Source organism: Canis aureus, chromosome 15 (assembly GCF_053574225.1).
Source record: "Canis aureus isolate CA01 chromosome 15, VMU_Caureus_v.1.0, whole genome shotgun sequence".
In the NCBI taxonomy this organism is placed as follows: domain Eukaryota; kingdom Metazoa; phylum Chordata; class Mammalia; order Carnivora; family Canidae; genus Canis; species Canis aureus.
This window is the reverse complement of record NC_135625.1, coordinates 66,379,425-66,401,197: the sequence shown is the minus strand read 5'-3', so window position 1 is coordinate 66,401,197 and position 21,773 is coordinate 66,379,425. Positions and strand designations below refer to the sequence as shown.

At 44.2% G+C, this 21,773-nt stretch overlaps 1 protein-coding gene and 1 long non-coding RNA gene across 3 annotated transcripts in view; one reads left to right on the top strand and one right to left on the bottom strand.

Annotated features, from left to right (window-relative positions):
- CUL1 (cullin 1) overlaps positions 1 to 431 on the bottom strand; it is a 95,367-nt gene extending 94,936 nt beyond the window's left edge. The window contains exon 1 of one of the 2 annotated variants that reach the window (XM_077850288.1): positions 297 to 431. The gene's annotated coding sequence lies outside the window, so the exon portion shown is untranslated. Of the gene's footprint in view, positions 1 to 69; positions 191 to 296 lie in introns of those variants that run through there. The other variant, XM_077850287.1, reaches the window with a different exon arrangement.
- On the top strand, positions 63 to 3,103 carry LOC144285057 (uncharacterized). Its single transcript, XR_013353460.1, has 2 exons — positions 63 to 1,094; positions 3,040 to 3,103. It is a non-coding gene; the product is annotated as an uncharacterized LOC144285057 (long non-coding RNA).
- Positions 3,104 to 21,773: the final 18,670 nt, after the last annotated feature.

Below are 21,773 nucleotides of genomic sequence, written 5' to 3'. Positions count from 1 at the left end.
CCCGGGGGCGTCCCCGCGCCCCCCGCGCCCCCGCGCCCCCGCGCCCCTCGCGACCGGCCGGCTCCCTACCTGGACGCCCGCGGCCCCGATCCTCCTCCGGGCGCCTCCCGAGACCCGGCTTCCCGCCACTTCGGACCTCACGAGGAGGGGTCACCTTTTTAGGTCACGGGGGGGCGGGGAGGGCACCCGCGTCTGGAGGAGCGGCCCCGAAACACGCTCGAGGGGGGCCTTGCGCCTCCTGCCTCCGGGGGCGGGGGCTCCGAGCCCCGGGACACCTGCGGGCCTGCAGCCCGTACCTGAAAGCCTGGGCCCAGCGGGGCGCGCCCCGCTCCCGAGGGAGCCTCCCCCCGAGAGAAACGCGGCGAGGACGCTGCCCTGCGCCGAACGCTTCAGCCAACTCCGTTTGGGCCCGCGACGAGGAGACACCCATCAGGACGCGCGGGAGGCTCCCCAGGTGTGCGTGGTCGGCGGCGACCTCAGAGAAAACGTCTTCACGTGTCCCCTGGAGCCGCGAACGGCAGCCAGGTGACATCAACGGGCGCTCGGGGCCTCGGGGCCTCGGAACGACTCTAAAACACTAATTTCGGCAGCACAGCCGGCCGCCGGGCGCCTTCCGAGGGGGACAGAGGACGGGCAAGCACGCTCGCCTGCGACGACCCCCGCCACGGACCAGGGAGCCGGCCCACCCCGCGAACACGCGAGGAAGGATTCCCAATTGGCCTATCTGGGCAAAAGATGTGGTGGATGTAACTTCCTGTTTTGCTTCAAACTAAAACAGAACAGGGATTCTGCTACGAGTACCTTGGGGTGCAAGCCCTAGGCCTACAGCACAAAGCTGCCCCCAGAGCCCACAGTTGATCCTCAGTAATAGGGGTTTTCCTTAGAAGAACCATCCCGCCGGTGCCATGTGGTTCCTTCTATCGAGATGTGGTCTCTGGGAACACCGAGGTGCCTTTGGAAGTACTGCACTTCCCCAAAGTGTGTAACCTCGGCCTGTGCAAGGGTTTCAAAATTCTTGGTTTATCTCCTATCCCTATAAATAACCTAGTCAAAAGAACACTTACATCCATTTAGCCATGTTTCGTGGGCACATGGTAAGACTGGAAGTAAAAATGCAAGGCTTGTCCCCGTGGACAGTGCTTTCCACGACACATATATGGCTTCCCGTTTACAGCTTTCATTTCTTCCCTTTTCCCTTTTTACTGGAACCTGAGCTTTCCTCAGACAATAATCCATCTCATCCCCCATAACCTGTGTTCTTCAATATTCTCATTCCATACGGCCTCCTTGCCTGGCACCTCACACAACTAATGTACCAGCTGAGTGGGCCACCTCTCCCTTTACTGTGTATCCCATTCTCTGCTTTTCTTGGAGAGAAGTATTTCATCCACCCATACCACCCTCTCCGCTTCTCCCTGCCTTGGTCCAGGTTGTTGACTTCCTTCTGTCTTTTACTCTCTACCCATCTGCACTATCATTCTTAGCAGTTAGACTATTCCATTGGCTTTTATTGCCCCTTCACAACCAGGCTGCATCTACACCCCTCCTACTCTGGGCGTGTGACCTTGCCTTAGACCTAACAGATCAAGGCCATCTACTCTCTTCTCACTCCAAAAAATCCTTTCTCCATCTTCTCTACCCCCATCTTGGCAAAATTGATGTCCTCCTTTCAGATGACACGAAGTTTGGAGGGATGAATGACCTGGGTAGATGTCAGAATCAAAACTCAAAATAGTCTCAGACTAGAATATTAGGCCCAAACCAATGAAATAAAATATAACTTTTTACAATATAACCTTATGATATGATGAAGTTTTAGATTTAGGCAGACCCTGGTTTATATCCAGACTCAAACTATGTTTTCCTCTAGTTAAGTCAGCTGTTAGAATGGCGGTAAAAAGCCCTACCTCTTAAGGTTGTTGGAAAGAGTAATTCCTCTAAAATCCCAGCATAATTCCCAAACACTAAGTATTAGTTCCCTTTCTTTCCTTGTCTCCCATAAAGTATCTTCCATTTTCTAAATCCTGGGGGCCTGAAAACTCAAAATTCTGGCTCATTTACCTTGTACCCCAGAGCTGGTCACCACATCCTAGAGGAATCCTCTATTTTGGCTCAGTCTGTGAGGTCAGACATTATCATGATCATACCCATCTTCCAGTGAAGAATTCTAGGACTCAGAGAGATAGTAGGCAATTTGCTTCAAATCACTCAGCTTGGTCAGCAGCATAACCTGATCCAGTAATTCCCAGGTCCATACACATCCACTAGTTCACCAAGATATATTCCCACACCTATATTGTTCCTTTAACCTTCTAAATGATTTTCCTGGTTCTGATCTCTTGTCTGTCCTTCCAGCCTGTGCAGTGACTGACTACGGAGGGTTCTCTCCTAGCTGATACCTTCATCACTATATCTTTGTCCTTTCAAACTTTTTAATGTTCCCCCCCCCCTCCCCACACACACACACGCCACTGTTCATAGGGATCAGTCCAAGCAAGCTCTGACCTGGCATTTAAGATTGGCCACAATCTTGTCCTAGCTTACTTTCCCTAATTTATTTCTAGCCACCTCCCAAAAGGAAGTCCCAACTTCACTCGGTCTTGTTGGGCCTACTGTTGGCTCACAAATACCAGTCTTAAATCACTATTTACAAGTGCTTGCTTCCTCCCTTAACCAGAAATAGTTCCCTCTTCCTTTCGTACATTTGTAAACCCTGCTCTCTTTTTGAGAGCCAGCTCACACCCCTCCCTCCAGGAAGCCTACGCTGCACCTTCTACCCAGGCTTTTGTGATCTCTTCCTAATTGCTGACTTCTCACATGTGCCTTTAAACTAGATGGTCTGTGCCTTGGGTCGTGCAGTAATTCCTGGGGACTTCAATACTGATTTCAAGGCTCATTCCAAATCTACTGAGTCAAAATTGGGTGGGCAGGGACAGGGAGGGAATTTGAAACTGTCAGAGTTTATATCCTAGTTTTACTACCTCTGGGTAGCATTAAGTAAGTTACTTAACCTGTCTGTGCTTCAATTTCTTCATGCAGGAAAAGAGGGTGATAATTGTGCTTCATATGAGGTTGTTGTGAATTAAATATCTAATGAACATAATCGATAATAATGATGACGATGATGATGACGATGATGAAGAAGAAGGAATTACCCAGAGCCAGTCTAGTGACCTGAGTTTTGGGAACCACTGATTTAATAATGAACCTTCCTCTGCCAAAGTTTCGAATATTATGACCTTAAAACTTCTGGTATTAGCATTATGACATATTACAATAAGTCTTATTGGTTTTGAAACTGTATTTTAAGGAAGACGAGCCAAGCAAACAGTTTCCATTAAATGTGTTTATTGAATCCAAATCATGAAATGCACCTTAGGTGTGATTAAAAAAAAAAAAAGAAGAAAAGAAAAAAACTAGTTCCTCTTGGAAAAACAGCTACACTACTATAACTATACAGGGACTCCAACCAGCTAAGTATTCAAAGGAAGCAGGAAAGAGATGAAATAATATCATGATTTCTTCCACTTAGGACAATGAGTCGTAAATTGCTTTTGAAGAAGCAGATTTTTAAATCCTCTCCTTTAATTCATTAGAAAAAAAACTCAAAGTTCGTTTTGGTCCACCAGATTCCAAATCAACAATATTTTAATGGTACTAAAGGTAAAATGTATAAAAATTGGGAAGTGGAGATTTACTCACTGAAGTAGCAAACTAAATAAGTCTGAGTGGGGAACACCAGATGGGTAGTCCTATCTTCTCCACTCTTGACTTATAAATGGCCTGTGTCAACATACACAAAGGCCTTGTTTTTATTACCTGTAATTCACCAAAAAAAATTTTTTTTAATGATAGTCACAGAGAGAGAGAGAGGCGGAGACACAGGCAGAGGGAGAAGCAGGCTCCATGCACCGGGAGCCCGATGTGGGATTCGATCCCGGGTCTCCCAGGGATCCCTCACCAAAAATTTGTAGCGCCCTCTCTTAAAGACTTAAATAGCTCTGAGAGGGAACAGGGTTTGAGAGTCATTCACATGTCAGGATTAACTAGTTCCATCAGATTGCTTTTTTTTTAACAGAGGTCAGTAGCACCTGAAGAATGGAAACTTTTGGGCAAATCGGCTTGGGAGAAACACAGAGCACCTGGGGTCCAGAGCTTTTGGGGAGAGGAGCTATAAGCAAAAGAACAAAATGAGGAAAGAAGATGGAAATATTTAAAAATATTATCTGTCCAATTTCAGATTTTACGTATTGAGAAGTCCTAGGCCTCTTGCTCTGGGGACCCGTAAGACACGAAATACTATTGTAAGATAGTCCTGAGTTATGAAAGTCTTTGAGGTCTGACTTGGGAGACTTGACCACCATTGTAACATTCTGTTAGATTGGATCCTGTTAAATTACAACTCCTTTTCAAATGATCCGACTTAATCTCTATGAGACAATTATTCGGGAGTTCCAAAAACTGTCCTAGACTGCTACTTCCAGGAAGCTTTCTGTGACAACCCAGCCCCATTTCCTCTTGTGGATGAGGTACCTCTCTTTTGGGCCTCTTTTTTTTTTTAATTTTTATTTATTTATGATAGTCACAGAGAGAGAGAGAGAGAGAGAGAGGCAGAGGGAGAAGCAGGCTCCATGCACCGGGAGCCCGACGTGGGATTCGATCCTGAGTCTCCAGGATCATGCCCTGGGCCAAAGGCAGGCGCCAAACCCCTGCGCCACCCAGGGATCCCTTTTGGGCCTCTTTTACACCATAGGCGTGCTGTTATGAAAGAGTTGATCAGTATTGTATTATAATATTTCCCTGCTCCATCTCCCACTCCCTCACAGGCTGCAAGCTCCTTGATTTTAGAGACTGTGTCTTTTATTACCGTGTCTGTAATACTTATCACAGTGCCTGGCACACAATATACTGAAAGAACAGTTGGAATTTAACTCATGGATTATTTAGGATGGTTTGTAATCTGAAACCCAATCGTGTCACTTTCCTACTCAAAGAACTAATTCTCTGTTTCCTACCAAAAGAATGCCAAACACCTCATTCCTAATATTAAAACACCCTCTACACCTTGGTTTCCATGGATCTACCCATACTTGTCCGTTCTGGTTTCTTCTACCTATCAAGCTAAATCCAAACTGGGCTCCCATGAACACCCAAGTAAGCTCCATGCATTTCTTCATGTAACTACACCTTCCCAGTCAATTGCTTTTCCCCAGTCCCTGCTAACCCAAATACAATCCATCCCGCTGGGCCTACCTTAAATACAATCTCCTTAGTGAAACTATTCCTGCTCCTCTGTCTGATGTGAATTCCACCCTTCCCTCACACTGGGTCAGCTTCTTGAGGACATTCTTAAACAAGTCGCTTATAGGACTGTATCAGTCAAGATCCTTCAGAGAAACAGAACCAGCAGCATGTATATACAGAGTTCTATGTATATACCAATGGGACATATATACATATATATATATGAGAAAGAGAGAGAAATTATAGAGTTGGCTCGTGATTATGGAGACTGGCAAGTCCAAAATCTGCAGAGTGGGCCAGCATGATGGAGACGGAGGGAAGAACAGATGCTGCAGTCTGGGTCTGAATGCCTCTGCTGGCTCAACCGCCTCTTGCTCAAGGAAGGTCAGTCTTGGTTCTAGGCAGGCCTTCAACTGATTGGATGAGACCCACCCATACTGCAGAGGGCAATCTGCTTTACTCAAAGTCCATTGATTGAATTGCTTCTTTCATCCAAAAAACACTCTCACAGAAACATCCAGAATAATGTTTGACTAAATATCACAGCACCATGGCCCAGCCAAGTTGACACATGAATGTAATGTTTGTAAGCACTGAGCAAAATATCCTGGACATAGCAAAGAACATTTCATTTCTTTAGAAAGTAGCTTATACTCATTGCCTCTGGTTTCACACCTCCTGGGCACTCTTTGAGCCACTTCTATCCACCTTATTTAGTCCAATAGTTTCTCCTCTGCACTTGGTATCCTTCCAGCCTGTTGTCCCATCCTGAAACTTGTCATTCTTTGGCTCCCAACCCCCAACGCTCTCATAGCTCTTCCAACCTATCTGATAACTCTTTCTTCATATGGCTCTCTTCTACCCACCACTTAAACATGAAGATTTTATTCTTGGGGATCTTTTCTTGCTACATTCTCTTTTTGTGAGATTTTGTCATTCCCATGGCTTCAATTGTCAACTATAACAAATTACCATCTCTAACTCAATCTGGGGATACATCTAGGGTTATGATACCTGACGTTTATACAGTTTGGGGGAAGGCAATTCTCTCTCTCTATCTCTCTTTTTATTATTTTTAAAATTTTTTTCTCTCTCTTTTTAAAAGAGTGTATTTATTTATTTGAGAGAGAGAGAGAGAGAGCATACAGAGGGAGAGGGAGAAGCAGGCTCCCTGCTGAGCAGGGGAGCCTGACATGGGGCTGGATCCCAGGATCCCAGGATCATGACCTGAGCCAAAGGCACATGCTTAACCAATTGAGCCATTCAGACACCCTGGAAGGATGTTCTTAACAAAATCTCTATGCTAAGATAGCTAGCAAAAATTTAACTCTATATGGAAGCTATACAGTTGTACCCCATTAATCCCAAACAGTAGGTGTTCCTTACTCAGCTTCCCCTAAACAGATTCCCCCAAATGTCTGAAGCACTCCAATGCCCTTGGATCTGAAGGTAAGGTGAGAGGAAGTTGGGGTGTGATAAGGTAACAGTCACAGTTTTCATTAATGTCAGCGACTTCTGAAGTATTTGCAAACACATACAACTACATGAGTATAGATAGAGTCGGGGTGGGGTGGGAGTGCCCGCCAGCAGCTTGGAAGGACTCGTGCATGGGATGGGAGGAGCCCTGAAGCTAAAACTTCACGACCTTTGAGCTATTCATCTCTGTGTTCAGCCTCAACCTCTCCCACGTTCCAGGTCACTTATTCCACCTGTTTGCAGATGCCTGTACTTGAATGTCCCTCCTCTGTGAGATCATTTGGCCTCAAACAAAGCCCACTATTCTTTCTTCTCCCCCTGACCCATCCTGTATCTCCTTTGTTTTTTGTCTCTGGGATTGGCAGCACCACCTACCCAGCCATTCAAGGGAGATGACTCAGTTTTTTGTTTTTGTTTTTTTACCTCTGCCCTCTTTTTTCACCTCCACATCCACTTGTTCATTAAATCCTATCAACTTGAGACCTGGGTTAGCTTGCATTTGGACCAATACAGTGGCCTCCTTGCTGGCCTCCCTGCCTCCTTCTAATTCATTCTCCACATAGCCATGGAATTATCTTTCTTTTTTTGTTGTTGTTGTTGTTTTTTTTTAAGATTTATTTGAAAGAGAGAGAGGGGGGCCAGGGGAGGGTGAGAGGGAGAGAGAGTCCCAAGCAGACTCCGAGTTGAGTACCAAATGTGACACAGAGTTCCATCTCATGACCCTGACGTCATGACCTGAGCTGAAACCGAGAGCCAGCGCTTAACCAACTATGGCACCCAGGTGCCCCTGGAATTATCTTTCTAAAATAGGTAATGACTCCCCCAAGAAGCAAGACAGCTAGGCACCCTAGATTTAAATCTCGGCCCCACCACTTATTCGCTGTTTGACTTCTCAAAAATAATTTCATCAGTCTGCAACTCAATTTCTTCCTACTTGTAAAATGGGAGCAGTTCACACTTCACAGGGATGGTTTTATGCACTAAGTCACAGTGCGCCATGGTGTTGGGTATCTGACACCTAGTAAGCATTTGCTATATTACAGTCATTATTGTGTAGTGCTCCCGTGGAAAATGTTCAATGATTTTACATTCTGTAAGAAGACACTCGATAATAATCTTCACAGTGTGACCTCCAGTCTCCCTTCCTCGCTTCCACCCCAGTCATGTCCCTTTCCAGACTTTGTGCTACCACCACACTCCACCACCAAGCAGATCTCCCCAGGAAGTTTAGGGATATTTCAGTGTTCTTCATTGGGAATGTCCTTCTTTCCTTTCCTTTTTCTTTTTTAATAAAGATTTTATTTATTCATGAGAGACACTCAGAGGCAGAGACATAGGCAGAGGGAGAAGCAGGCTCCCTGCGGGGAGCCCGATGTGGGACTCGATCCCAGGACCCTGGGATCACAACCTGAGCCAAAGGCAAGATGCTCAACCACTGAGCCACCCAGGTGCCCCTCTCCTTTCTTTTTTTTTCCTGAAGAAATCTAATCCATTCACCAGGTCCCTGATTTCCTGCCACATTCTCTATGAAGTTTCCTCAGCCTCTTCTCTACCCTGTGTCCTGATGTTTTTGCATAAACATTGGCCAAAAGTCCTCTGACAAAGTCTTTCTCATTCTGAACTGCCTTTTTTTGATTGCCAACCATGGGGTTTAAGTCTTTGAGCCATTATTCCTGTATTCTCCTATGTAATGTCAGATGTATAAAATTTATCTTGGATTATTCCAAGTTTTTATTGGCATAAATTAGAGAGAACATTCTAGTCATGAATGATGAAGTGTGTTTTCCAGGTCACACTACGTTTGTGCCAGGAAAAACTTTATAGCCCATCATCATCATTTGTTTATATGATATATTTTAAAGAGCAGCTGTAGTATTTAGATAACATGTACAGAGAATATAAGAAATTCCAGTGACCCCAGGGCTTGGTTTTCTTGATCTGTGAGTGGCTTTTTGACTCAATATTCACTTTGGGGAGAAAGAAAAAAGGATGCTAAAGAGGCTGCAGGCTAGAGTCCTCAAAAAACAGATAACAACCAAAAGATATATTATTGTGCTATTTCCTGGGGGAAATTACCCCCTGCCCACTAATTTTTTTTTTTTTTTCCTCCTGGGGAATGGCAAGTGAAAGAGACCTCTTTTGAATGTGCATGATCTCTCTGACGATTTTTTTAAGACCGTGTGTTTAATTTTGACTTGGAATCTGGATAAAGAGTTCCTGGCTAGTTCTGCTGGCAGAGTAAGCTCAGAAACCAAACTCTCATTGTACAGGGAGTGCTCCAGTTTAGTTCTGCTGGTACTGTCCCAGAAACTTCAGTCGATCTCATCAGCCACTGTCCCTGTCTCAGCAGCGACAAGGCCATTGGCAGGCTTTTGGCTTTTCTGTTGACACCATCAGGGTTCAGGTGTGCTTCTGTGAGCTAAAGTGGTTAGTCAAGGGGAAATTCCATGATGGAACAAGAGTTAGAAACATGCCCCTGGAATATCTTGGTAGGAGAGCAAGGAACACAGGGAGGTGGGAAGAAGCCAGCCCAAAATAGACATTCAAGTTTTCCTCCCATTCGGGAAGCTCGTCCATCTCTCCCAGTCTTTTGTCAGTAATACTTTCCAGGCACCAGGGTGGCTCAGTGATTGAGCATCTGCCTTCAGCTCAGGGTGTGATCCCAGGGTCCTGGGATCAAGTCTCGCATGGCGCCTGCGTCTCCCTCTGTCTGTATCTCTACCTCTCTCTCTGTCTCTCATGAATAAATAAATAAACCAAATCTTAGAAGAAAAATATTTTCTCTCATTTGTCCTTCCTCCCAACAGCTCTAACCTTTTACTAGAAGATTAGAACTCAGTAAATATCCAGCAATCTGTCCTCCTGCTTGTTAAAAGACCGCTGACTTGCATGCCTTTAAATTAGGAAATGTTACTCAGACTGTGCAGATAGACTTACATTCCCCCAGTTACCAGCAAGATCACCTGGAAGAAATTGGCAATGGAAAAAATATATATATACTTCGAATCACAGACACTTAAGTTTTCCTGATAGAATTAGGTCAGTACATGTAAAGAGTGGGTGTAAAGCTCTGATGGTCAAAATAAACTGCATTTCCTTAAATCCCATGGTATCCACAGTTTTGAAAAATAGAGTAGAGCATTTACTGTGATGTGTTTCTTGAGTAAGCACTTCCTAAACCACTTGCTAACTGACCTACTTTCTCCCCCTGCAGCTAAAATACTATGCTGGCTGGAGTTTAGACCTGGGAAGTAGGGGTGGCTCTTCCCTGCACAGAGTGGAATGAGTGGGATCAGAGTGGACTCAATTCCCACAGTAACACTGCGACAGGTGCGCTTTTCCACCTTAGCCTGAGCAAGGCCATGGGAAGAAACAAGGAAGAGATGCCCATAGGTAGGAGACAGACTTGGGTGTCTCAGCCTGTGCCTAAGACAGGAGACCAAAGAGGAAAAGAGCACAGAAGGCCCCCCACCAGCTCCTCCCTCGTGTCCCCCTTCCAGCAATGCCACCAGGAGCAGATGGGCATCTTGCATCACAGCCCCTGGCCCAATAATCCGCTTCTTCCCAAAGCCCCCTGTTCCCTCCTGCCAGGGTTCTCTGCACCTCTCACCGTATTTAACATTTTCTAGCCTTACTCTGTTTGGGAACCAGGCTAGATCCGCACTGTACTGGGTTGCACAATTTGTGCTCCACCCACCTTTCCAGGCTCACTTCCCACCCGGCTCCTCCCAGTCCACCATAAGCTCCACGGGGGCTACGCACTGGGTAAACATTCCTGCACTTTTCTTCCTTCTGGCCTTTGCTCATTCTGCCTTGGATGCTCTTCATAGTTCTAGGTCCATCTGTTGCAATCCTACTTGTCTCTCAAATCCCAGTTTACTTATCACCTCCTCAGACTTCTCAGATCCCCTTGGCTGAAATTAGTCTCCTTCTCCTTTGTGTTTCTAGCACTTTGCTTGTGCCTCGGCGATAGACATGGATTCTTGTAGTTAGTATATTTGCTGGACTCGGCTCCAGGTTTCCTGTCTTTCATCCTCTTAATCTGGCCTTCCAAGTTTTTAATTTTGATGATGTCCACTTCATCAGACTTGTCCTCTTATGCACCATGCTTTGGGTGTCAAATCTAATAAGACCCATGCACCCAGCCCTGGATCCCGAAGATTTTCTCCTACAGTTTCTTCTGAACATCTTGTGGTTTTATGTTTTACCTTCAAATGTGGGATTCATTTTGAGTTAATTTTTATATGAGGTCTGAGGGTTAGGTTTATTTTTCGGCCTATGCACAGCCAGTTACTCCAGGATCATTTGTTGTAAATCTGTCTTCCCTCCACCAAACTGTTTTGGTAACTTTGTCAAAGATTAGTCAAACTGTGTGTGCTTATATTTCTGGGTTCTCTATTCTGTTTTATTGATCTATATGTCTAGATTCCAGGTGCCTGGAGGGCCCAATATAGGTCTTTTTTTTAATGCTGGCTCTGGGGAATTGTCTCCAAATAGTAGCAGCTAACTTAGTGCCTGGCACAGAGTATATGCTCAATACGTTTTTTAAAAAAAATATTTTATCTATTTATTCACGAGAGACACAATGAGAGGCAGAGAGAGAGAGAGAGAGAGAGAGAGAGAGAGAGAGGCAGAGACACAGGCAGAGGGAGAAGCAGCCTCCATGCAGGGAGCTGGATGTGGGACTCGATCCTGGGACTCCAGGATCATGCCCCGGGGCTGAAGGCAGGTGCTAAGCCGCTGAGTCCCCCGGGCTGCCCTCAATATGTTTTCGTTGAAAGAGTCAATAATAAGTGCTTTATAAATGGGAGTTAAAGTCTTGCTGAATTAATTCTTAAAATTTTGAGAATCAAAAGAAGTCAGACTTCTGTGCTCCTTCAGAACCTTGCGATGACCCGGTGATAACTTTTTTGAAGGCCTCTTCGCACAGAAATTAGAGTCTCCATACATCCTACACACTCGAGAGGCCTGTTGCCCACACTAGCGCCTGGACTCTCTCTGCATGCTCTCCATCCCCTGCCCCTTTACGTGCTGCCTGCACAGAGCTGCCTCTGACACACTCAGCAGTGGCCTCCTCTGCAAGCCCCACCCCCAACACACACACATAACTTGCACCCTGAAGGCTTTCTGCCCCTCCGCACAGGCTCTCACACTCACTCCATGTCCACGCCACCAGCTGCTGGTCACCTGCTCCCTGCTCTCCTAAGTGCATTCTGGAGGATGGCCAATTGCCTGCCCAGCAACCAGACCAGCTCCAGCCTGGCCAAACTGGTAAACCTCTCTCTCTATCCAGCGGGCTGAACCACACCTTCTCCAGTAAGATCCGAACACCTTCTAAGTTTGTCCTTCCTTGGGTTTGTCTCCCGTCTGCTGGGGCACCAGCAAGAGTTTCCTTCTGTCTTATGTAGCCTCCCTTTCATCATAATTAATAATCCTTTATGTTCAGCTTCCCTGGTTAACCCTGTGGCTTCTATCTCCTGAGTAGACCCAGACTGCATACTTGGGCAGCCACCAGCCTCATCCATCAGAGCCCCTTTTCCATCTATGCAGCAGTGCTCCAAGGCACAACTCTGGGAGCTGTCACTTACATGTTGGTATGAATTCAGTCAGCCTGTTATGGTGGAAAGCTCCAGGACTTTGGCAATAAAAAGCCCAGAGTTTAAGTTTGGCCACTATAACATCACTCAAACTCACGAGTGATGTTCAACATGACACAGGCCATCTTGGCCAAGACACCTTATCCACTGCACCTTACCAGGAGAGACTGTGATGATCACGCTTCACAGCTTCGCTCTGCTGATGAGATGAGGATGACAGGGTTCATTCCTCGTGATGTTCCAAACAACTAGTCATCATTTTCATTTAACCTTAAGACAAACCGTGGAGCAAAAGACTCTGACTCCTGCTGAGTAAATTTCAAACACAGGAACAGTGGGGGAGTTCTTCTGAAATCATAGCACAGAAGCAGTCACTCTGGTGTAACATTCATCTAAAATGCTGCCTCTCCGCCAATACACCCTCAGTAACGGGTGAGATGACAACTCTTGACTTCATTTTAAAGACAAGGAAAAGGAAGTAAATATAATGTTCACATTATTTAATTAGGATCTCTTGCTGTTTAGAAGGTGAAGTAGTTAAGGATGCATGCATGTGAAAGAAGAATAGGGACAAATGAAATGTGTTTTTGGCCCAAACATCTGAGTATGGGGTAATTACTGTAAGAAAAGCATGATGTCAAATCAGATCTCGACAAGTCATTTTTAGAAACTGGTGATTGAAGTAAGTATCAAAAAGGAATGCAAAAAACAAGTGTTACAGAAAGGATTTCTCAAGAATTTCTGAGTTTCTGAGGCAACTTTACTTTGGGTTGAAAGTTCTTAATGCTTATATTTTACAAACTCACTTAATGGGCAGGGAGTTCAATATGCCAGTAAATAATGTACAGAGAAAACTCCAAATTGCAACCATACTACTATATTCAGTATGTTCAGAACACTTTTTATAAATCATTATATAAAGTATATTATGATTATTTTCAGTATGATTATCTGAAACTATCACTGTTGAGAAATGAATTTTTTGTTAATTTTTTCATTCTGACTAGTATTCTCAAAGAAAATGGTAGGACTCCAAAGAGTTTGTTTGTCTAATGTTAAAGTCAGCAGTGATATGAGTTCTACCAAAATCAGCTGTCATCCTTTAATGCACATTATCCTTATGGGGGACTTTGCATAATATTTGATCTGCTTGCACATCGCTCCTCTCCACCCAAAGAGAGGTCAACCTCTGAAATGTCACAGTCCTTGGCGTTAATGTTCCTTATGGTGACTTTAACACAGGCCCACAAAGTGCTTTATACTCCTCTGTTTAAGAGGTGGAGCCAAATTCCTGTCTCTTTGAGTGTGTGCCTAACATAGTGAGTCACTTCTATTAAACTGAATAAAGTGGAAGCAACAGTGTGAGTTTCAGGAGATTGGGTCACCAAAGGCACTGCACTGCGGCTTCTTCCTGGATCCCTTGGATTGCTTGCTCTGGGGGAAGTTGGCTGCCATGTTGTGAGGAGATCTCCACGTGGTGAGAAGCTGAGGCCTCCTGCCAGTAGCCACGTGAGGGCGCCCTGTCAAAGGGATCCCCCAGCCCCAGCCAAGAGACCTGCTATCTACCCTCTTGAAGCTTACAAGGGAGGGGTAACTGAGTAACTGAGTAACCACTTAAGGATATTTGTAAGCTTCATCTGGGATGATGGCCAGGGAGGAGAAGGACATGGTGCTATGAGGGATTGTCATTGGGTGGGTGGATGTGGATCCCCTCTTCAGGGAAGTCAGGGTGGCTTCCCGAGGAATCTGTGTCAGAGCAGAGATGGTTAGGATGTAAGGGAGTTAGCTGAGAGAGGCAGGGAGGAAGGCTGTTTGCAGGGGAAACAGAATGTTTGGGGGCTCCATGGTGGGAGTGGGGTATTGTGGAGGCACACAGAGAAGACCAGTGTGGCTAGAGCAGCAAGGGAAGGAGATAAAGCTGGAGAGATGGAGAGATGCCAGACCACAGAAGGCCTTGGAAGCAGGCCCGATGGTCAGCCAATCGGCACCAATATGGCCATGCTGTCATTAAGATGGTGACATACTTCCACACAGTTGATAAATAGCTGCTACCTCAAGCTACCCTAGTGTTCCCCCAGCCCCTCCACCAGTCCAGCGGCCCCGCCCATCTTTTGGACTTTCCCACAATCCAGTAATTAAAAGAGTCATACCTGGCATAATGGGGCAGGGAGTACAGATATTTAAAATGCTGCTCCAAGATGCTGGCATCTGTTCTGATGATCAGTACCTGTTTATTATTGCTTATTCAATGTTTTGACTATTTTTCAAAAGATTTTTTAAAAAATTTATTTGAGAGGTGGGGAGGGAGAGAGAAAGAGGGAGAGTCCCAAGCAGACTCCGAGGTGAGCGTGGAGCCTGACGTGGACCTCCAATATCACCACCTGAGATCACAACCTGAGCTGAAATCAAGAGTCAGAGGCCCAACCAAAGGAGCCACCCACGCACTCCTGTTTTGACTATTTTTAATATGCTCCTGCTTATAGGCCATGTAAGGAGTTTAGTGTTTAATCCAAGAACGACGAGCTACCTTTGAAGAAGAGGACACGATCAAAGATAAGCCTTCTTTTGCTTATCATTGTATCCCCAGTGCCAAGCCAGTGACTGGCACATACTTGGTGGCCAATACATATTTGTTGAAGAAATGAATGAAAAATCAAACTCAGTGCCTTTCCTTTTCAAGCCCATTCTTTCTGAATCTCCCTTTTCGGTGAACGGCATCATCCCTTAGCTACCATAGCAAGAGAGTTAGAACTCAATCCTAGATTCTCCTTTATTCCACCATGAAGACAGACACCAGATCCTATTGGTTTCATCTCCTTTGGCGTTTACCACCTCTGATGCTCAGGTTGCATCATTTCCTGTTTGGACGAGAGCAGACTTCTCCACACTCAATTCATTGTCTTCACTTCTCCAACTGCTTTCTTTCTTCTTCTTACTGTCTAAATTCAAACTCCCTCATGATCTGGTTCCTGCTCAACCGCAAGGCCAGTCATCTGTGGCCATTCATTGCACATCTCCTGGACTCCCATGTTCCTTGAGTGAAAATGAGCAACCCTGGATCCAGGACCGGGTGTCATCTGCCTCTATTCTTAGAACTCAGCATCATATCTGGCGCAGAGAGGGCAAACACACACATGTTTGTGGCACTGAATGGAAATGAATAAGACTTATTTTTGTCCCGGTGCTCTATCTGTCACAACAGTGTGTCACAGTGAAGAATGTTCATAAGGATCACCACGAGTCATTAAGAATTGGATGAAATTCTATTTATAAACATAATGTACTATATCTTGCAAAGTATTGAAATGAGAGTGGTTATGATTTTAAAGTTTTGATTCTTAAAGGCATAATTGTTTAACTATTTTTGGAAAGTAAATGGTGTAAAATTGCATTCTGTTAAGTCCTTTGGATATTGGGAGAATTTGACTATGGTTAAAAATAATGTGTTTCCTTGGGGTGTGTGTGTGTGTGTGTGTGTGTGTGTGGTTTTAGCAACATTTGTGAGTTTCACATATTCTCTCTCAAATTCCACATTTACACCATTTTTCTGTTTCTTCAAATTATATCAGAAACTTGCAAACTTCTAATTACTTGTTTTTATTTGCTGCTCTGAGAGATTGTGTTTGGAATTAAAATTAAATAATTAAATTTAGGTATAATTGAAAGTGTGGCTAGAGCAGGCCATAGGCAAAAGCTTATGTGAATTCAACATGAAATGGGAAGAAATGATGCCAGCAGGTACCATAACAGATGCAGCCTTCAAAAGGGACCACATTTCCATCTGTTGAAGGCAGCTGGCTCAACAAGACTGAGAAATAAAAATCAAAAGAAGAGGACTTCAGATATATGGTGTAAATCTCCTTGAAACTAGGAAACTTCAACCAGAAGTTGAACAGCATAATTTTAAGAAGCAGTTTTAGTGAGGGGTGGGGCAGTGTCTGGGGAACAGCTGTAGTCGGAAGGCTGAATAAGACACTATAATTATGGCATTTGAAACTCTACAACTTTTCTAATATGTAGTGTGAACAATTAAGATGATTAGGTGATAATTGTCTCAATTTTCTTACCAGAAAGGTGACTTTGCCTCCAAAGGTAAGTAAAATGGTTGTCAACCAGGTTAGTGCTGATGCCTACGTTCAACTCAGAAATTTCCTCTGGCATTAATGTACCACCTTAGGCTCTGTCCTTAGAATTGGGTAATTTCTCTTCCAGTGATCAACATAAGGCATTGGCTCATCAAGGCCATCTAATTTGAAGTTACCTCTGCGAAATTCTGTGAATTTCTCAAGTTTGGTCAGCCTTCACACTGTGGACAGGGAGCTTATGGGACTGGCTGAGAGACGATTGTCACTATGAATTTTATTTACAGAGCATCTCATATTTTGGACCTGGTTAATTTGAACAGGGCCTCACTTGCATTTTGCCATGATACCATCTTTGAGAAAACCAAGTCAGAATTTTTTTTTTTTTTTTTTTAAGATTTTACTTGTTTATTCATGAGAGACACAGAGAGGCAGAGACACGGGCAGGGGGAGAAGCAGGCTCCCTCCAGGGAGACTGATAGGGGATCACAACCTGAACCAAAGGCAGATGCTCAACCACTGAGCCACCCAGGTGCCCCTTGATAAAATTTCAAAGAGAATAAATAATTTCCAGGCACCCTGAAGGGCTTGGAAGCACTATTTACATACCACTTACTATCCTGGTTACCAAATCGCCATCATCTTTTCATGAAACAAGTTCTTTTAGGAGCTGGTGATTTGTCACTCTACATCAGTTTTTGTATCAATACACTTTTATTAAACACATTCTATGTGCTTAATGTTATGCTTAGCACTGTTGGGGAGAAAAAATAAACATGAAGGAGGCAATAATGAGTCTGGCAGGATAAAGCTCTCTCCCACGAATATTTTTTTACCAAAATGAGAGAATATATAATCATAGCGTACGTAAACTGTGTCACAATGATGGATAGCAGAAGTTCAAGAGGTAGACATCCCCGTGCTCTAGGGTAGCGGGGACTGGCTTTATGGAAGGTCCTCACCATGCAGAGGGAAATGCAACCTCAGTGCTTTCCAACAAAATTATAATCCAGACTTCTATCAGTTTACAAAGGATTTGCTTACATTTCATTGTAATGATGAATATCAGCTTTATGGGGGACATAAGTGGGAACGTGCAATACTGAGAAGATCTTTCTTCGGCCTCCAACCCCACAACTCTTCGGGGTTTTTCAGGATGTCCTCTTCCAAACCACCAACCAATCATTAGCACAGAGGCTGTAGAACCTCTCAGGAGCCATTTCCTCCTGATACTGTGAGTGAGAACAAACACACACAAGATTTTTGGGTCTCCTAATTCTCCAAGATTTTCTCTCAAAATATGTTTGGGCCAGAATAAAACTTTTCTTTTACATATCTTCAGCTATACTAGAACCATTTTCAATTTTCACTGAAATATTATCTCTCACTTATAAGAGACATCAATTGTTTCTGCTTGCTCAGCAGCCATTCTCCCTAATTCTGAGCACGAGAACTCCTTTTGGAGCATTTGCCATTGGGGTACCACAGCTGGCTCATCTCGGCTCATGAGAGCCAAATATTAAAATATCAGAAATCTGGCCAGCCTGTTGACATACACAGCCATTATTTAATGTCAAACCCTACAAACTCACGATTAGATAAATTATACTTAACATCAAGGCAGTACATGTTCAAAACTCATCATTTACTAATTATTTCACTATGTTGTATTATTATCATTGATCTTGAGGTTATTTATGTTTATTTTGTCTGTATGGTAGAAATATTATATAACGGGTACTTCTGCACATCTCTTCCCAACTTGGTGCTCAGGGACCACCTTGGGAACTTGAGATCTACAGTGGAAATTGGTAGACTCTACAGATGAGGACTCTACTCCCCACCCCCAGAACTGGTTGTTAAACACTTACTGGACACCACTGGGTGTCCCCACCGTACCCATCTCAGTTCTTGTGGCTCAAGTAGTGTGGCCACACACTCCAGCCCCAGGAACGGGAGCAGACCCCAAACAGTGATCAGGAACTACTCCTTTGGAGTCACTAAGTTAGTAGGATTTAAGTTAGGAGCTGCTGACAGCCTGTTTGTCATCGTGGAAAGACAGCCTGAGAAGGGAGCCAACGCAGAAGAAGGCAAAGGGGAAAGATGGAAACTGATTCTTAATGATGTCATTTGACATCAGAATCTAACCTTGTCTGAAGCTCTGGTAGCCTAGACCTCTCAGTTACCAGAGTTCATCATTTCCCCCCTAATTTGGGCCTGGGTCAGTTTGAGCTGACTTTCTATCACTTTAAGGAGCAAATTTCCACCATAAAAATGCCTTTTTTTTTTAGAATTTATTTATTTATTTATTCATTCATTCATTCATTCATTCATGAGAGACACAGAGAGAGAGAGAGGTAGAGACACAGGCCGAGGGAAAAGCAGGCTCCATGCAGGGAGCCTGATGTGGGACTCAATCCCGCGACTCCAGGATAACGCTCTGGGCCGAAGGCAGGTGCCAAACTGCTGAGCCACCCAGGGATCCTCAAAATGACTTTTAAAAATTACTTTAGTGTTGGGGCGCCTGGGTGGCTGAGTCTGTTAAGCATCTGCCTACAGCTCAGGTCATGATCCCGGGGTCCTGGGGTTGAGCCCCCACATCAGGCTCCCTGCTCAGCGGAGAGTCTGCTTCTCCCTCTCCCTCTGCCCCTCCCCTGCTCTTACTCTCTCATGCTCTCTCTCTCTCAAATAAACAAATGAACAAATAAATAAATACAATCTTTAAAAAATTCACTTTAGGGTTGTTACAATAAGAGAGTAACAAAGTCCTGTGTGCCTGGAGTGGCTGTAGGCTCACTCTCAAGAGATTGTTGTGGCAAGGCACATGATTCAAATTCCTGTGCAGCAAAGTCACCAAACATATAGACTAACAAGCCCTTGTATGGCTGAATCTTTGCAAGTTAAATTTGTGGATCTCAAAGTCCACCTTGTTGGTGACCAACCACATGTTGACTGTGATATCCTAACGCTGTCTGCACACTGTAGAAGGAAGAGGTCTGTATTCTCCAGGAAACATTCTCTGTGGTGTGAAAACCCATTATACAAACCGAGTCAAGTTCAGTGTCACATTTCCTCAAAAAGTTTTAAGACTTGAGACTGAAAGAATATGCCGAGTTTGTGGAAAGAGCCCTGGACTGGGAATCAAGAGATTTGTTTTTGCAATTCAGATTTCCCCACGGTTTTGGACAAAACACTTCCATTTCTCTGGGCCTCAGTTTCCTTTTCCAGACTGAGGAGCTGGGGCTAACTGATTTCAGTACTATCTCCCACTCCCCCAAATTCTATGATTGTATTTTAAACATTTATATTATTGAGTGTTGGTTTTCTGATTCTCAAATATTTTCTCACCAAAGAAAACAAAATACTTGGATAAATTGCCACAGTCTAGAAAGGCTCATATTTTCATTAAAAAAAAAAGATTTTATTTATTTATTCATGAGAGACACTGAGAGAGGCAGAGACACAGGCAGAGGGAGAAGCAGGCTCCATGCAGGGAGTCCAACATGGGACTCGATCCCGGGACCCCAGGATCATGACCTGAGCCAAAGGCAGACGCTTAACCCCTGAGCCACAGGTGCCCCTATTTTCATTTTTTAAATCCAAGAGAAAGTAGTAGGAGGGGAAAACAGTAAGAAACAACAAGAGCCTTCACTGTGAAAGAAGATGGAAGAGAATGAGAACCTGAGAGATGTTTGCCATGCGGGAAGGAAGGTTTTGCAGAGTTCATGCTTCAGCTTCCAGATTTTCTCTCAGCAGCCTGCGAGCCCAGGTGCTAATTAAATTAATAAAAAGGCATTTTGTGAAAACATGTGCCCCACACCTGCTGTGTCACCAGGCACAGCTTTCTTGCTTGTTGTGATGGAAGGGTTTTACCACTTAACAATGAAGGCAAAGATAAAATACCAGGGAGAGGGAAAAGTCGAATCATAGCCAATATGTCCCTGGTTTCCGCCAACAAATGCCTATTAATTTGTGATGACACATTAGGAAAGCACTCATTTTGAATTTGACATTCTCAATTATTTAGGGAGTGACAACTTTGTTTAATAGTTATTATAATTACTAGAAATAACATCCTGTCCTCACCCAATTAAGGACGAGGGTGATACACTGAGAAATTATAGCTTATGAAAATAAAGCTCTAGATACAAACAAGGATCACATCCATCTCTCGGCAATGATGCTGTTACTGAATGGTCTGGAGGTCATTCATTTGAAATCATTTTAAGAAGTTCTAGTAACATCTTGTCTTTGACTTGAACGCAGATACGTGTGTTTTTGTTTGAGGAAGATAAAGTTTAACCTTTTGGGCTGTAGCTACATCTTATTCTAAAAATGGGCCTAACCCAATAATATTAGGATTAGACTTAATTGTGAGAGACAAAAGAATTCCAAAATAAGAATTTATTTCCCGCTCATCTAGAAATCAGGGTGGAATATCCAAGTCCAGAATGGTGTGCCGTGGTGTCAGGACTAATTCCCTCCCTCCCTAATTCCCTGCTCTGCTGTGTGTGGCCTCGGTGCTCAGGCTAATCTCATGGTCCAAGATAACATTGTACCCAACTTCCTGTTATATCTTACTGGCAACTCTTAGCCACATGACATAATTGCCAGCAGGTGGGGAAATGAGGTCTCTATTCCGGGCAGCCATGCACATAGCTTAGAATTGCGTGTTCTATTAATATAGAGCAAGGGTTGGCAAACTGTTTCTGTAAAGGGCCAGATAGTAAATATTTCAGGCTTTCAGAGCCCATGGCCTCTGTCTTAACTAGTGAACTCTGCTGTTGCATGTGAAAGCAGCCATAGATTATACCCATTTGTGGCTGTGTTCTCATGACATGTTATTTCCAAGAACAGGTGGTTGGCTCGATTTGGCCCGCAGGCTGACCCTTCCTAAAGAAGATGGCTAAAACAGATACTGGGAACACCTAGTACTTTTCCTATACCAGGTAACAGATAGTAGCAATATTAACTTCATAAGTGCCTTCCCCACTCCTTCCTTTTTTTAGTATAGGTAGTGCCAAGCAAAATTGCCCAATATTTATTAAAATCAACAAAATGACATAGTGGAGGGCAAATTTGTTTAAGACTCTCTTTGAAAGGCTAGATAGTGAATTTCAGTCACGCTTTTGTTTGTCATGCTGACCGGTCTCTTACTAGGCAAACCTTCCTGCCTTGTTTGTCATGTTGATGGGAGGATGGTTGTTTCCTCAACCCTGGAGCCTGGGAGATGCAAGATTCCATGAAGTGAGCAAGGGCTCTGAAGAGAATACAGAGGAGACACTGAGGGAATTTTTTAAGAATGGGGTTGTGGCTTTCCCCTTCTCCTTGGTGAAGTGGGACAAGTCTGTGATGGTTCACTTAATCACATGCC